The sequence below is a fragment of the Neodiprion lecontei genome, chromosome 2 (genome assembly GCF_021901455.1).
Source record: "Neodiprion lecontei isolate iyNeoLeco1 chromosome 2, iyNeoLeco1.1, whole genome shotgun sequence".
NCBI classification, from domain to species: Eukaryota; Metazoa; Arthropoda; class Insecta; order Hymenoptera; family Diprionidae; genus Neodiprion; species Neodiprion lecontei.
The window spans coordinates 9,492,892-9,508,910 of record NC_060261.1 but is presented as its reverse complement, the minus strand read 5'-3'; the positions used below and the strand labels follow the sequence as shown (position 1 = coordinate 9,508,910).

At 40.0% G+C, this 16,019-nt stretch overlaps 1 protein-coding gene and 1 long non-coding RNA gene across 2 annotated transcripts in view; one reads left to right on the top strand and one right to left on the bottom strand.

Moving 5' to 3' along the window:
• LOC124292878 overlaps positions 1-16,019 on the top strand; it is an 89,488-nt gene that overhangs the window by 25,046 nt on the left and 48,423 nt on the right. Inside the window, exon 2 of the long non-coding RNA XR_006902827.1 lies at positions 10,589-10,670. This is a non-coding gene — a long non-coding RNA (uncharacterized LOC124292878). The remainder of the gene's footprint in view (positions 1-10,588; positions 10,671-16,019) is intronic.
• Positions 1-16,019, bottom strand: part of LOC107218318 (N-acetylgalactosamine kinase) — a 73,872-nt gene that overhangs the window by 55,062 nt on the left and 2,791 nt on the right. The gene's annotated exons all lie outside the window — the stretch shown is intronic.

Sequence of the window (16,019 nt, the reverse complement as noted above, 5' to 3'; positions counted from 1 at the left end):
AATAGGGTCCGACTCCTGGTCCCTCTCCTCTTGTTTTTCTCTCTCTCTCTCTCTTTCTCTCTTTTACTCTCTTCTCTCTACCCTCGCGGTACGCGGCGAGGCCCGCCGGCCGGCATTAATGACGCGACGGCAGTCGTCGGCCTCGTTACCGCCGCCCGGGGGCGGTGAGCGTCGACCACCTCCGCTTCTTCGCCGCCTTTCGTAATGCAGGATATTATTTGTTTCCACTTGTTTGTGCGCACGAGAAAAAGAAAGAGAGAGAGAGAGAGAGTGCTTCCAACAAACAGACAATCTGGCTCTTTCGCCCCCCCCCCCCCCCCCCCCCCCGCTTCATCCCGTTACCGACCCTGCAATTCCACCCCCGGAGGAATCACTCCAACAATACTGACTCTCGTTACTTTGTGGGACAAATATGCGTGTATATGTATACTGTATCTGCACCAACCCTCATCGTAAATTGACGCGATAATTATTTTTGTTTGTTCGTCAACGCGGTAATGGCTCATTCACTCTTACTGCATCTTCTTTGCTGTGCAGTATCGCGCAGAAGCTTATAACTATCTCGTATTCATGGAAACCGTCTTCAAGAGTCAGGCCCCTTTTTAATTGCAATTTACACGACGCGTTATGCGGGTTAGAATCTGTAGGGTGAAATAGGTGAAATATTTTAGACGATTTTTTAGTGAAAGTCAGGTTTCTTGAGGTAGTACGGACGGTACCACGTGAGTCATAATAAAATTTAGATTCTTTTTTGACTAGAATAAAAAATGCGAATATGTAAATTAATAATAATTTGAACTTAGATGTTACCTGAAAGATCTTCTAATCGGATTAATTTAATTATTTATTTGCTAACGATAGTAAATAAGTGTCTTTTTAATCAAGGGTTTTTTCGCATAAAATATATCTGGCAACAGCGCATCTAACAGCTGTATGTTGTTGTTGCTAGTGTTTTGTTGAATTTCATTTATAAACTTACAAAATGAGTAATGAAACAACTCAGTTCCGACACAGCGGACGATTTGCATAGAAACAAATTGTAAAAATTGGCGCATTTTTTATCCGACGTTGCCACACTTTTACGCATCAGATATATCGTTCATTTCTAAGTATAACTGACTCATATTTTCGATCATTTAGATTAAAATATTTACAAGACTACACGTCAGAATACTTTTTTTACAAACTTTGTGTAATTTACACGAATTGATTAATATAAATTGCAGTTTTTTGTATTCTTATCTTTAGAAGCTGTAGTTAAATTGTATCAAGAATGTTCGGTTCACGCAAGATTCTCTGTAGACTACATGTTAAATATCTAATTTTTAATAATTAATTGCACAAAAACTACACGTCAGATGATTCTCAAAAAATTATTTCATACGTATTTTTAGCGATTAATAACGTATCAAAAATTCAGCCATTTATCTTTACGTTGCCCCAGTGTCTGAACAACCTTTATCACATTTTTGACTAATCAATTTTTTTCCCGTGTTAAATCACAAGTCGAAGACGACATGATAAATCGAAAGCTGAGACAGTTTGTTTCTACTCTTCTTTTTTCTTTACTTTTTTCCGTACATCTTATCCGTTTTACAGATTCAAAATTCAGTTTCGGTCACGAATACTTCCTACTTTAATATATGTATTTTTGACCGTTCAATTTTCAAGTTGACCAACTTTTAACGATACCAAACTTCCATCCAAATTTTGTACAGCTACAGCGATTGCAGGTGGTGAAATATGAATTTTACCAAACAAAAGTATCGATGTTTGAAAAGAGGAGTATATACGTATACATGGGTCCGAATGGTGAAGGAAGGACGAGACGAAGTGCCCCGAGGGTTTGACGGGGTTAATGCGGGGAGGGGGTGGGGGTGGATGAAAAAGAAAGATAGAGCAAAAGAGGGCGAAAAAAGTCTGTGAAGTCGTTGGATGCGGCGGTCGACATGTTCGACAAAAGGCAAAATAGCCCGCGGAAAGTTGTCTCGACTTCGGGTTGTCTGTAGCCGGGTAGTCGGAGCTTCCTAGTCGCTTTTTCCTCCTTCCTCTTTCGTTTCTCCTTCTCTACAAGAACCATGACTCCCGGTTCTCTCGCCCTCTAATAATGGAGGGCCCCTCGATCCGCGCAAAAGCCCGGGAGCCTTTCCTTATATATATGCGATGCGACGTGCATGTGTAACGCATATTGGACGGTATGCTGTACTTGCACGCCGATAAGCACCGCAAAACGCCGAATTACAGCCTCCGTCCGGTTTTACATAAACGTCGAATTATCTAAATTATGCAAACCATAAGTATTTCGGGGAATAACAGCACGGTGTTGCTTTATCCCCGTGGCGCTGATCACCGTTTCAGGTGCATCATGCATACCTCGAATTTACACTTTGCTACACACGAAACGAGCTCACAGCTGTCCGATTCTTTGAAACACCGATTATTGTACAAAAATTTAACGCAACATCTTCGTTTCTTTCCGCGAGTTATAGATTTGAAAATTTACGAGTTTTATCTGAGGAATAAAATGGAATTTCAGACGAAAGCTTGTAAATAAAAATCACCTGGCAGGGCTATAGGGGCGGAAATGGTGATGAAATTTACACAATCGCGTGGCAGAAATAAGGGCAGCACGGTTTTTTGAGAAAGAGATTTCGCTGAAATTCAAATCATCTACGAAAGAAGAATTAACGACTGACTTGGAGGATGCTGCGATTACTTTGAGTAAAATTCTAGCTCTTGATTCATGTTTGCAAAACACTGCGAATTTACAACTCATTCCAATAAATCATGAAAGTAAAAATTTTTATCCTTCAACATTCATTAAAAAACTACGCAGTTTCACAACTGACAATTTACTTACGTGATTCACAATATGGGAAATAACATGGTAATTATTAGCGGCTGATTCGAATTCGCTGGGAATTCCGTGATCTAATCATTAATCGATCGTGATTTGGGTTGAGAATAAAACAAATTGTTCGATTTTTGACCAGTAATAATTCCGTGAGCACAAATCGTTGCGTGTATCTTACCATTCTGAATTCGTTAGGCTCTGCGGATCAAAAGCCAGATTTCGATATCGATTAAACCTTGGTTTTGATTCGACTGCAACCGAAAGACTGAACAGGTTTTTCACACTGTTTCTTATAAACTTTGAATCACTGAAACCGGGAACAATACTCATAAAATGCTATCACGTCAGGTTTCTTCTTGAACTCGTGTTTGTAGTTACATTTTGGGATTTTGGCAAAAAGTGGAAACAGGAATTTGGGTATTTTTGATCACGCAGAGGTTTTTTGTACCGAGTAGCTGAAAATCGATTTCCCAGCAAAAAATGGCTCTGGCTCAGAAAGTAAATTGTTGACAGGTCCGGCTTTTCTTAAATAATATTGCTCAATATTTACCAAAAAAACATCCCATCCAGCTGAGATAAAATATTTTTTCGTAGACCTGTGTTCTTCTTGTTCCGTAAACCTTAAAGAGCGACGAGAGGTTTCTCGTCCCAAGACGTGGAATATCCTTAGGGGTCTCTTAATGCGTCACAGAGCGGGATTTGAGCCGTGCCTTCGGATCCGATTAGAAGACGGGTTCCTCCGCTGAAAGCAAAGTCACCGGGAGAAAGCATTCATTCGGTTCCGAAGGTGGCTGCAGGCGGATTGATAAGACTCGAGAGAAACCATGACAGGTCCGTATCCACCCCGCTGCATCGGCACCCGGTTCCCCGGTAAATCTTCGGCACAGAGCCGGAGTCGAGGGCCGCAACGCGCTTGCAACGCGCTCTGGCTAAGTGCGCGAGGAGACCGAAAGCCCGAAAGCTTCCTACGCGAGTCGGACTGCAGCTGCGTGCCATCGGACGTTGGCCACCTGTTCCCGGGATCAGGAAGTAATATGAGGGAGGAGACATATCTCCGGGTTACAAAAGTGGACCACATTTTGGTCAAAAGCTTGTAGTACCAAATTTAGCGATGGCCAGTGAGTTAAAAATAATCGGCGATGCAGCGATTATTCAGGTTGAAAAAAATAATCGAACACGACTCGATTGATTCGGTGAAAATCAGTCGATTAACCGATTATTTCGTTGTTTTATTTTTTTGTGAATCGGTGTATTTGACAGCAAAATTTTGTAAATTTCAGTAGGTATATAGTTTTAATAGAGGAAATTATTATGTCAAATAGGTATTTAGTAAGTAAGACAACGATAATAATTGATACATTAATCACGTAAATTGATGTTGTATTACGTCGATTATCGGATTAAAAAACAAAAATCGAAATTGAGGAGAAATAATCGAGTCGGTCGATTAGTCGAGTTTGAAAAATAATCGTTTATACTCGATTAGCCAAAAAAAAAAATAATCGATTTAATCGAAAATCGAATATCTTTGGTCATTCATAGTACACTGAGAGAAATTTTTAGTTCCGGTTACCGCTCAGTCCTTAACCATTTTCATTTTTTACCACGATCGAAATATATTGTTCTAGGTAGAAAATGAAAATTACTTTTCTAGCTGTTACCGGAAAGTCTAGTATCCGTTACTATTCTTTCTCATCACGATCACTGTTGCTATATTTTCTTGCAACTGTTGCGAAAATTTAATGCTCGTGCAAGAATAAATTATTGTTAAAGCCTTCTTTAACTAAAAAAAAATAGTGTAAACCTCGGAAATTGATTTTGCGTTGCAATAGCAAAAAAAGGATCTACGATAGCGGAAAATGGTTAGGCGTACCTCGTTTTTCGTAATTCCAACAATGTTCAAACAGTTTTTTAACGATACCTGTTTTACTCAATTTTTCTAGTTACTGTAACAAATGAAATTTTTGTGTGTACCAGTAGCGTTATTCGCAGCGCTGCTATCGTTTGTTGCACTGCCCCTGACGGCTGGTAACGTTAATAATCGTCAAACTTCTACGCGCGCACATTTCCGGAGCAACAAGCGAAACTAGCGCAGCGAGTGGCGGTATCGTTACTTCGAACTTTGTACACGAATCTGTTCCACTTTTGCCATGCGACATAGCGGGGACATGTGTCTCCTTCCTAATTTTACTCCTTACCCGGGGATCGTTTTCTCGATCGTTAGATCCCTCGATCGTACGCACGCGCGCTTTCGGTTCCGAATTTCTCACAAAGAACTTTGTTGCAATCCGCGGGAGATGGCGGCGGCGGCCGCGTTTTTTTCTTCACCCGCACCGCGGTTCCGCGTATAATATTATACGTAACCACAAGCACCGGTCAAAATATTCGTCGCGGTCCTTCGCCCGCGGTTAATCGGATCCCGAGATCGGCTTCGGAACTCCGTTCATAAACTTGCGATCAAGTTTTTGCCCCGATCTTCGACTCACGAGGAGATCCATCGGCGAAGCTGGGAACGAACGAGAGAGAGAAAAAGATGGAGACAGATAGAGGGAACGCAATGCCGGAGAGACGGTGGACGTTTAAACGTTCTTTTAACGAGCATTAAAAAATTAAACATCTTTTTAGCTCGCATAACAAATCGCAAGGTGAACCTTACACGGGAAGTTATTACCGATCGCCGTGCGCATATCATACCTTTTCATTCAAACGACGGCCTCTTTGATTCGAGCCTCGAGGCTGCGGGACGCGTGTTTCTCCTTCCAAATATCCCCCGGATCTCGAATTCGATTTTTATTTTCACCGTCCTCTGAAATCGGTCATATAAATTCCACGTACCGCACGTTTTGCCAAGCTTCTAGAATCCGCCTTATACGTACATACGAAGAATACTCCAACGATCGACAAAAATATTCCCTAATTGTCCGGTCGCCTCCGTTTCGGTCCGTCGAATCGTGCAGAAGATTATCGGATACGTAGGTAATTTGTGGAACTGTATTTTGACGGTTTTTTTCCCCTCCTTATTACACCTGCTCGAAATTTAAGCCTATGAAAATAGTTTTGCAAATCGCTTTCACGCGTACAGTTGTATCGATAAATATTTTCATATTTTCCGAAATTATTTATCAACGAATCGTTGTAATTATAACGTTCAATTTATTCATTTTTTTTTTTCTCAACCCAACAGAAATACACACGGTGTCTTTGTAGTTTTTTATTTCACTGAAATAATTCTTTCGAGAAATAGTCGCGTCGCAGTGCAGGGTACAATATCAAATGACACGTCTCGGGTTACGACGAAACAGGTGTCCGCCTCTTGATGGCGATTACGTCAACCAGATATAAACGCACCGTTCTTCACAGTAAATTTATTCACCTAGGTATCGAGGAGTGGTTTCATGCATTACGTACAGCGATAATTCGAAATAAATTTAAGAGAAATAAATTCTAATTTAACAGGATAATAAAAAACTTTTATATCGATAGTCAATACCGTACATCCTGCGTCTTTTTATTCGACAAGTGTGAATAATTAATTCACCAAAAAGTATCGACATAGTTACATACCTGACTTATTATTCCGTGAATAACACGACTGTAAACTTTTATAAACTTATGAAGCAGCCAGGTATATTATACACAAACATATATACAACTCGTCTATCTGTGTATCTATCCTACGTCAGAGTGTGACATGCGAATGCATGTATTTGAATATCATTTCGTCCCGACTAGCCGATGAACAGACCGATTTAAACTTATTGGCCACACGCTCAACCTCGCGTTAATTAAGTCCTCTAGCAAGATGTTGTTTCGGACCTATATATTACGTGAATAGATGTAAGTATACCCTAGCGCAGAGGCTGTAGATGTGCTTTTAATGAATTATTTTTATCTTGCGATTAGCATGATCGAACCACAAACGGAAATTTGCAAATCTCTCGACCGCTCGCTCAAACGATTATCCCAGAAATACTTTATTTGAAAAATAAATCGGATCAATCATTTACGAAAATTGCATTAACGTTTTGTATTTTACATTTGTACAAGGTACAACACTTGTTATCCAGTTGGATGACATGTAGATGCTTAGATTAAATAAAAAATTCAGAACAACGCAGCGGGTACGTATTGAAACTCGATGACAAGAACGAGTTTTGTTAAAAAATTGAGAAACATTTCTCAATCAAAATTCATTCCCATAATCGTGAGTACTCGTGATAAAATAGAATTTCTAAAATACATTTACCGATAATTCAAGGTGTCGATAAATACATTTTAATTCACTGCGTCAGGTATAGAGTGCTGAAAGATAAAAAAAGAAACAAGAAGGAATAAAATTATTTTTTTTTTTTTTACCCAAGTCACAACGAAGAAGAAAATTAATTCGACATCGGAATTCTCATCAAGGTAAATTGATTTTATCACGGTTTCAGTCTCCGCCATCGTATTCTCGGGATGTATATATATATATGTATATCCGTTACTCGTGACAGAAGAAGTCAGGCAACGCGTTTGACGCGACATGTACGTGTATTCGACGCTAGTTACCAAACATCCGTTAATTAGTCCAATTAGAATGACGATACGATTGCTTCTAATTAATTCTGAGAATGCAAACGAAGGTCCGGTCGGAAGGAGCAGGAGGAACGATGATTGCTTGCGTATATCTGGAGAAACGATCGCCTCGACGCTCCGAAACGTCAACGCGACGTACGCTTCTTGTACGCACCTTGATCGGTAAATAAATAAATAAATTAATGAATAAACGAGCAAAGAGTCGAAGGTGGGCAGCAGGCATGTCGCAGACGGTGCCGTGTGTACGAATGTACGTAGGAATTTACCTACTCGTCCCGATCCAGGAAATCGTTGACATCCGATTTTACGGTCGGGCATTCGATCGATGCTTATAGCTTATAGGCTGCCTTCCTGCAGATTAAACCTGGCCAATTTATATGTATATAACGCACGGTCAAGTTGTTTGTTGAGATTACTATTCCGTGGCTGTGTGCCAGGTGCGTGTGAACCGCTATCTGAAACCCATAACGCACCGACTCGGAACTGTATAACGTGTAGAAGCTTTGTCGAGAGGAAAGAAGAAGAAGAAAAAAAAAAAAAAAACAAAATGATAAAAGATTACAGTACGTAGAAAAGGAGCAAAAAACGCTGAACACGAACTCGGAATTACAACCGCTTGCAACTATGCGCCGTCAACATTAACACCTTATATACTTACTACCGCGGTTGATCGTTGAATTTTGCGAAAGATAATATCCCGCCAAGTTTATAGTCCTGAGAAGAGATGGATACTGCTTTGCATGAATTTACGTAACTATTGATTACGCCAGCACAGCTATATGTATATTCCTACGGCTGTAACTTGGCCTATAAATGCACTTTAAATACTCCGCTCTCGGAGCTTAGCTATATGTACGTGAGAAAAGTGTTACAACTCGATGAGAAATCGTTACACCGAACACGCGTTTTCCTATGCACGTATAAACAAGCACTCGGTAGGCGGGTACTTTGATGCGAACACTCGTCGCTGCGCTGCATGTCAAGTATCTACCTAAGATCGATGTAAACGAGTTGGTTTAAATTACGCAATTCTGTAATTATCGACACAATCGTGGACACGGGATGGGCACGATATAAAATCGAGCTTGCACAGCGAGAAAATGTTTCATTGAACCGCGTTGAGAAGCTGTTAACGATGTGATTCGTTTGCCGGAGTATAATATTCCGATAATTTCAATAGAGATACGTATCTTTTATTATCTTAATCAAGAAAAATCTCAACCAGCCTGAATAATCGAAATCAGTTTATCATTCGACGCAAATGAAATTCAGTTACCTAATTTTGTACGAAACCAATAAATAGCTTTGCATTTGCTGCAGTGAGCTGTAATTGATTATTTTGAAATTCAATCAGCTCGTTTTTTCTTGCTAGTTTTGGGGATTGAAATATCGTGCCGGACTCTTACCACCGAATTTTGAATACCGAAAAGACGTGCTCGCGTAATTGCAACTGTGTGCAGCAGCAACCCGATAAAAATGCTAAACGAAGAGCGGCAGTAGCAGCATCGCGGAGATATGTAATTTAAATTTTGTTACGGATTCTTTATATGCGTAAATGATAAAGTGGTAAGCGAGTCATGTAGGAGTAAAAAAAAAAAAAAAGAAAAATTACGCACCGAAGTCAGACGTCTTGCGTATAAGGTATACTATAATACGAAAGGATCGAATTACGTTTAATCGGTTTTTTAATGGCCTGACCCGGTTGTGGCTTCTACATTCATGTAATTTTACGCATTTTAAGTATAGTCCGAGGTAATTGTTATGTTCAACAGAAGAAGCAGCGAAGCTCGTCGCTAATTCTCGATTAAAAACGATCATCGCAATTCGCGTGCGTTTATAAAATATACCTACATCGATGAGTACGGGTATCGATATATATATATATATATATATATATATATACGAGTATATATATATATATATATACATGTATATATATACATGTACAATACAGAAATTACGTGCAAACTGATTACCGAAAATATATAGAGCAGCATTTTGCGAATCGTGCAACGAGTTAATGTAATATACTTTGTTCCTTATCCTCCGTTCGGTTTCTTTTTTCCCTTACAAGCGTTTTGTTCTCTTTTTTTTTTTCTCATTCTCGCTTAGCCGCACGGTTGATCGACTGATTAAACGCACCGTGTGCAAGCCTGCTTGCTTATTTAGACACGCGGACCGATACGCAATAGTAACACGTATGCAAAACTTGCTCGGGCTACAATCGAAGTCGTTAATTGTCAGTCTGATTCAATCTCGAAACGGCCAAATTGAATTCGCGTGGTTAGTTATTTTCGCACCGGCGAAATTGTCGAAGAACCGTGTCCAAATATTCATTTAATGAAGACGAGGCGACGAAGCAGCGAGTTTGCAACCTTCGATTTACAGCATTTGTAGTGAAATTATAACCGCTAACGATTTATTTATTCATCCAATTTATCTAGTCGCTTAATTATTAATCGCAGCAGCTGTTAATCGTGTTTTTTTTCGCCTGATTCTCGCCGGATAAAAAAAAAAAAAAAAAAACCCCGCCTCCGTTACTCTCGCGTTATTTTTCTTCTTTTCTTTCTTTTTCTTTCAACCGCGCAATTCGTCCGCTGTAAGAACGGATACACGTTTCAACTCGGTGTAATTAGCGCGTTTGGACAGTTGTAATACGTGTCACCGATTCTAACCGTCCTCGATACACGCGTGTAACGCGTTACACAGCTTTTTTAATTGCATAAGTACACACGGGGACTGCGCCAGGCAATCTAAACGCTCGTTATAATTTCCTATCCGATTCACGTACGGGTACGGTGTGTACCTTTATAACCCGTGTTGTACCTACTCGCGGTATCGAGTATCGCACGCACGCACGCACGCTTCGCGTTACACAGCATGCGAAGGTAGTGAATTAAAATAATTATTTCACCCTACGGAGCTCGTCGCAATTTCAATACCTACGTAATTCCCTTCGGCTATCTGATTAATGTTTCACGAAATATCCGGGCGCACCTGAAGAATTAAATGAAAAAAAAAGAACAATAAATTAAAAAATTGTAAGACACTTCTTGCATTCTATTGTTATATGATTTCAAAAAATTATTGTTTATAACTACTTGTGTGTAAATTTTAACCATGCAGGTTCAACTTTGAATTTATGGGTGTTGGTTTCAGGCCTACATTTGTAAGGGCGACGAGATGTTACGGCAATAAAAATCAAGGCTCACGGTGCGAAAGGGAAACAGGAATTAGATGGGTATGTATGTGTAAAGTTAGCCCGAATCAGGGTATTTAAGCATGAATATTAGCATGTTGAATTTAGCACGCTGTTTCACATGTACCTACTTTAAAAGTAATCAGCCGTTGGCTTGAGGATCGCACGGATCGCGTGTTCGCGTTTTGACGTGCGAACAGAACAACGGTATGTAAACCGTGGTGCGGTTCACGTGAGTACAAAAGAAGCCACGGGTCGAATAGCACCGTTCAATAAAATCGCTTCTTAAGGGGGTTTGTTGGCCAAAAATCGATGCTTCTTATTGACTTTTGTTATACGAGATAAAGTCGCACGTTGAGTATTTATCAAATAATTTTATTGGCAAGCTACGAAGGTCTTTGCAATGTAATAGAAGCAACATGATTGGGATGTTATAAAATAAAATATTGAACGATGCCGACACGATAAAACTTGTTGAAAGATTCAACTAGATTTTTAACAATTTCAAAGTGGTATGAAATGAAGGATCTTTGATAATAATTTGGATATTTTCTTTCTTTTATATGATTTCGAATGAATATTCGTAGATTTTACAAATATAATAAAATGATAAGTACTCAACATGCGACTAACCTCCTTAACCCTTTGAATCAGTCATTATTGTGCTGAATCAACTTTTGTAACAAGATAGTTTTCTATGGTTTTTGGGGTCGCTGATTATGAATGTGAAATCAAATTTCTCAAGTTCGGGATGGCGGATACAATATGGTGGATCCAATATGACGGATGAAAATTTAGAATTTGATCGCAGGGGTTTTCGGGGTCGCTGATTGGATTCGCCATACTAAATTTTCAAAATCTGATTTCAGATTCGTAATCAGTGACCCCAAAAGCTTACGATTTGTGTAAAACATGTATATGTATAGATAGGTAACTTTCTCGGATATGAATTATTCCTTCAATTTTCACGATTTTCACGAATAAATTTTTTTCTAACAATACACTATCCGAAGTAGGAAAAAACCGTAAAGCAATATGTTTCAAAGTTCTTACTACTTAAGAATACTTCCCACCACGACTCAAAGGGTTAAGGCTTAAAACCGTTGAAACAAGGAAACAAAAAATTTGATCTTACGTGCGAAAAGCTTCACGAATTTTGGCACAAAATTAAAGTGGTTTTTATTTATCATCACGCGGGACGGAGGCGAGGTTTAGAGGTGAATTCAGCCCGGATCGAAGGACGGTCGAGGATGAGGGGCGACTTCTAATATCCCCTCGAGACTTTCGGATCAGATACACATTGGTGGGGTTCGGGTATCTATTCAATATGCCTCCATTATTTGGGAGGTGATAAGGCGCGTGAGTCGAGCCCCTTCGCAGCCCAACCGAGGTTCTTCGCGGGCAGAAACGACGCTCTGGACCAACCGGGGTGGCACCCCCATCACCCTCCTACTCTGGGGAGTCGTGCGATGAGCGATAGCACCGCTGCCGACGCCTCGCTCTATCTGCCCCCGAGATATTCCACCTTACCCCCGAGCCGATTTCAAGGGCGCAAGCTAGAGCAAGCTACTGTAAGCTACTGCAAGCTCTGCTCGCAATGTCACCGAAAGCCTCTCGACACGCTATCGATTCGAGCCGTGTAACATCGGCTGTAGAAGCATCAATTTATTGTTTCATTCAGAACGTTACAATTACGAGTTTTTGAGTATTCGACCTGGTTCCATGTGTTCACGAAAGAAAAGGATCGATCATGAATTTAGATTATAATTTATTCGACATAGTGACATCATTTTTTTATTTCACTGATCTTGGGATTTTCTTGAATATGAGGTACATCAAGAGCATTCTTGCTCCTAGCCAGACCTGGTTCGGATCTTTTTGATCGAGAATCTTACAGTCTTTTAACAAATGCATGAAGTCACTTTTTTCCTTGCACAAGTAGCGTTATGATTAATTTTCTATTTTATGACATGTTACGTTTGGTATTATTATAGAATTGTGTTTTTTGAGCAGTCTTATTTGTGCTATCGATTTTTTTCAGTATTAACGGGATGTTGAGTTTTAAATAATTTTGCTGGCCTTAAACTGGGCTTATACCATGATATACTTTTCCAAAGTGAAAATAGAGTGATATTTTTGAAAACTTTTTGAAACGATTCGCAAAATTCTTCGATCAAAGACGATTATTTTAGACCCAATCCGAAATTGAAACCTATTTTTGTTACATTTGTTTGACTGATTTCAAAAAAATAGAAAATACCCAAATTAGCTTAATTTGGTATTTTTATCGGTAATTATTCATTTTTGTACTCCAAGCGGATGATTATACACATGCAAAAATAAATAATCTTTGATCGAAGAATTTTAAGGAATTTTTTCGAAAGTTTCAAAAATGTCATTATGGTTTGATCTTTGAAACTGTGTTTCTTAAAAAGAAATAAAAAAAATTAAACTGAGTTGGGAAAATCGTATAAAAAATTACGAACGAAATCGAAAATGGTTAGGGAAAATGATGTGTCGAGTTGGCGTGGAATACCTCATTTGGAAACTCTTTCAATTACGAAGCAATCTTCTTTTCTGCTATATTCGAATGTAACAACGCAAAGTATGAATTGTTACCGTCCATGGTTGACATCGTACAGGTATGCGAAGTGTTTTGAAAGTGTAAAAATGAGCATATTTTTTGGAAACCCAAGAGCTTACGCGTACAACCATGTTGCGGGAAGGCGTTGGCCTTCTTTTGGTGCACCGTTGAGAACACGATGTAGTTTCTAAAAAGGTTTTCCCGCGATATCTCGGCTCGTATCTAGACGCCGTGCGCGTAAAAGCGACCAAGGGTGCGTGGTATAAGGGTTCGCAAGGGTGTGTGTACAAGTAAGGGCTGACAATGGGCCCCATATGTTTGCGGGGGTGTATATCGTTGCCTACTACTTCCCCTTGGACCCCTGGGGATTCCGGGGCCTCGATCAACCCCTCAACTCTCGCCGATTTTCTTATTCTTCTCTTCGTTTTTCACCCCCTGACACCCCTGCGAGATTCTCCACTCGCGGCTACAAGGCGTTGCAAAATACTCTTGCGAATACATGCGTGGCGCACAAATCGTTGCGAAACGAACTCGAAGTGAAAGATTTCAAGCATCCTGATCACTCGGAGCATTGCAACTCAATTAAATTCGTACGAAAATCTCATTATTGTAAATATTCGACGCTACCTAATAATTAGATATTCACGCGATGTTGTGGTTGTTAAAAATAATTGCCACATTTTATGCGGCAGTTCGCGGCACATATATTCTAATTTATACACACCTTCCTTGGGGAATCTGGGTCGTCACGCATACGATCTAATGTATAATCGTTTTATCGCAATCTTTTCTACATTTTCACAAAATGTTTCTTGTAGAGTAGATACGTGGTAAAAACTTGGTTAGAGCAAGCCTTCTTTATTAATTAAGCTCGTCCGAAAGGTTGTGTACATAGTTAAATCAGATTGCTTTATAATATACATAAAACAGAGATAAAATACATACTCGGCTCTCGTAACATCCCACGTATGCTAGTTTTTGGTCTTACCGTTAATCTCATACCATGCGTATACTAATAATATTTATATACTGCACATATATAGATGGCCATCTCACAGGACCCACTAGTTAGGAGTACCTAATTATACTTGAACAGTAGATTTATTGTCTGACAGTTCCTACTTCCATGTGTTTTAACATCGTGCTACCGGTTTCAGATTTCACTAAGAAAAATTTGATTCCCTCGTAACCGTAACACAGACATCAATTCTATTCTTTCTCTTACTCGGAATAGAATGATTATAACCACGTTAATGTGAACGTGATCGGCAAAAGTTTCCGATTGGACCCTTATCGGGTATCTCAGAGTGGTTCGAATGCTTGTAGCAAGATCAACGATACTCTCTGAATGGTTTTCAGTTTGAGAAACGCCCTGTAATACATCAATCGAATTTCACGCTTGAGGGTAGAAATTTTTACCGCGTCTGTACCTTTCCACTCTCCGCTTTGCGGCTGGGCTGCCACAAAGCACAACAACTTGCTTTGGTTCCGCGATACCAGGCGAACGCTTATACTATGTTCTTTCCTCCTGGCGAACTTTGTATAAAGAATTTTTCTCTTCCTTCATATTTTTCTCTTTCACGAAACTTTCTCGCTTCGAAATGAACTTTTATCCAAACATCGCTATCCACGTTGCGCCTCCAATTACTGTTGACGTTTGTTACACGATGATGCAATGATGTGATCATGTGATTATGTCTAAGAACACCGGTTGATCATTCTAGAATCGAGTGTTCACCTGACTTCGGGTCGACTCTAATTGCTTCTAATCACATGTGTAAGATCTGACTTAAAATATACGTCATCTGTCACTCGGGACAAAACGTCATATTCGATTCCTTCCACTGAAAAAAATTTCATTTGCTATAGTAACTAGAAAAATTCCGTAAAACAGGCATCGTGTATTTCTCTCAATGTACTGATTCCTGGCCCGATCACTTCTCAGATTCATAAAACGAGTCCTGATGTGTTCGCTTGTCGTAAGTTTGCCAAAATTTTAAGGAGCTGTGACGGTTTAGCACTAGACCCAGCAAACCTCGGACTGAAACGTCTGACGGTGTGCATTGGATTTGTTGGCGGTGTGTTGAACAAACGATTGCGGCGGTGCCTCCGGGAAACTTGAAGAACCGGGGCGTCGGTTGGTCTCAATACCCATTCTCCCGGTTCCGCTTGCTTCTCGCTCGGCGTTTCGGGCTTTTCTCCAGTCCGCTTCGGCAGCCGTTTCAAATGGCTTTACACCTCCGTTTCAAACTACCATTTACCATTTGGCTGCCGCTGGGGTGGTGTTGAAATTTAGGTAAAGTTGACGCATACATATAACGCTTGCCCAGAAGTTATTATACCCTCTGTATTCATACTCCTCCTTGGGCGTATGCCTTTTCCAAAGCCCTGTACGATTAATTAAATCTCACAACAGAATTAAACCCGATAGTTTACGCCTCTTCGTTCCCTCGCCGACACTTTCGCGATATATTTCTGTTATTGGATATTTATTCGACGATGTGGAATGCGGCTTGAATCTGCGATTACACTTCTTCGAACGATTCCAGTATCCGGCAAACTGATCGGGTTAACCACCTACGACGCGGAATATCTGATTCATTTTTCGGTCAACGGTTCGGCGGACCCACGCCCTGTTCTTTTATTTTCCCTCTCTTCCTCGGTATATTCTTTTTTCAAAAATATGTTGACGTTGCGGCAAACGTCAATCCGTTTTGTTTGTTATACATAGTACGAGCGGCGCGTATACGCGCACGCATTTGAACAAACTAAAATCTGTTTCAGTAAACGGACTAAAGTAGAATACA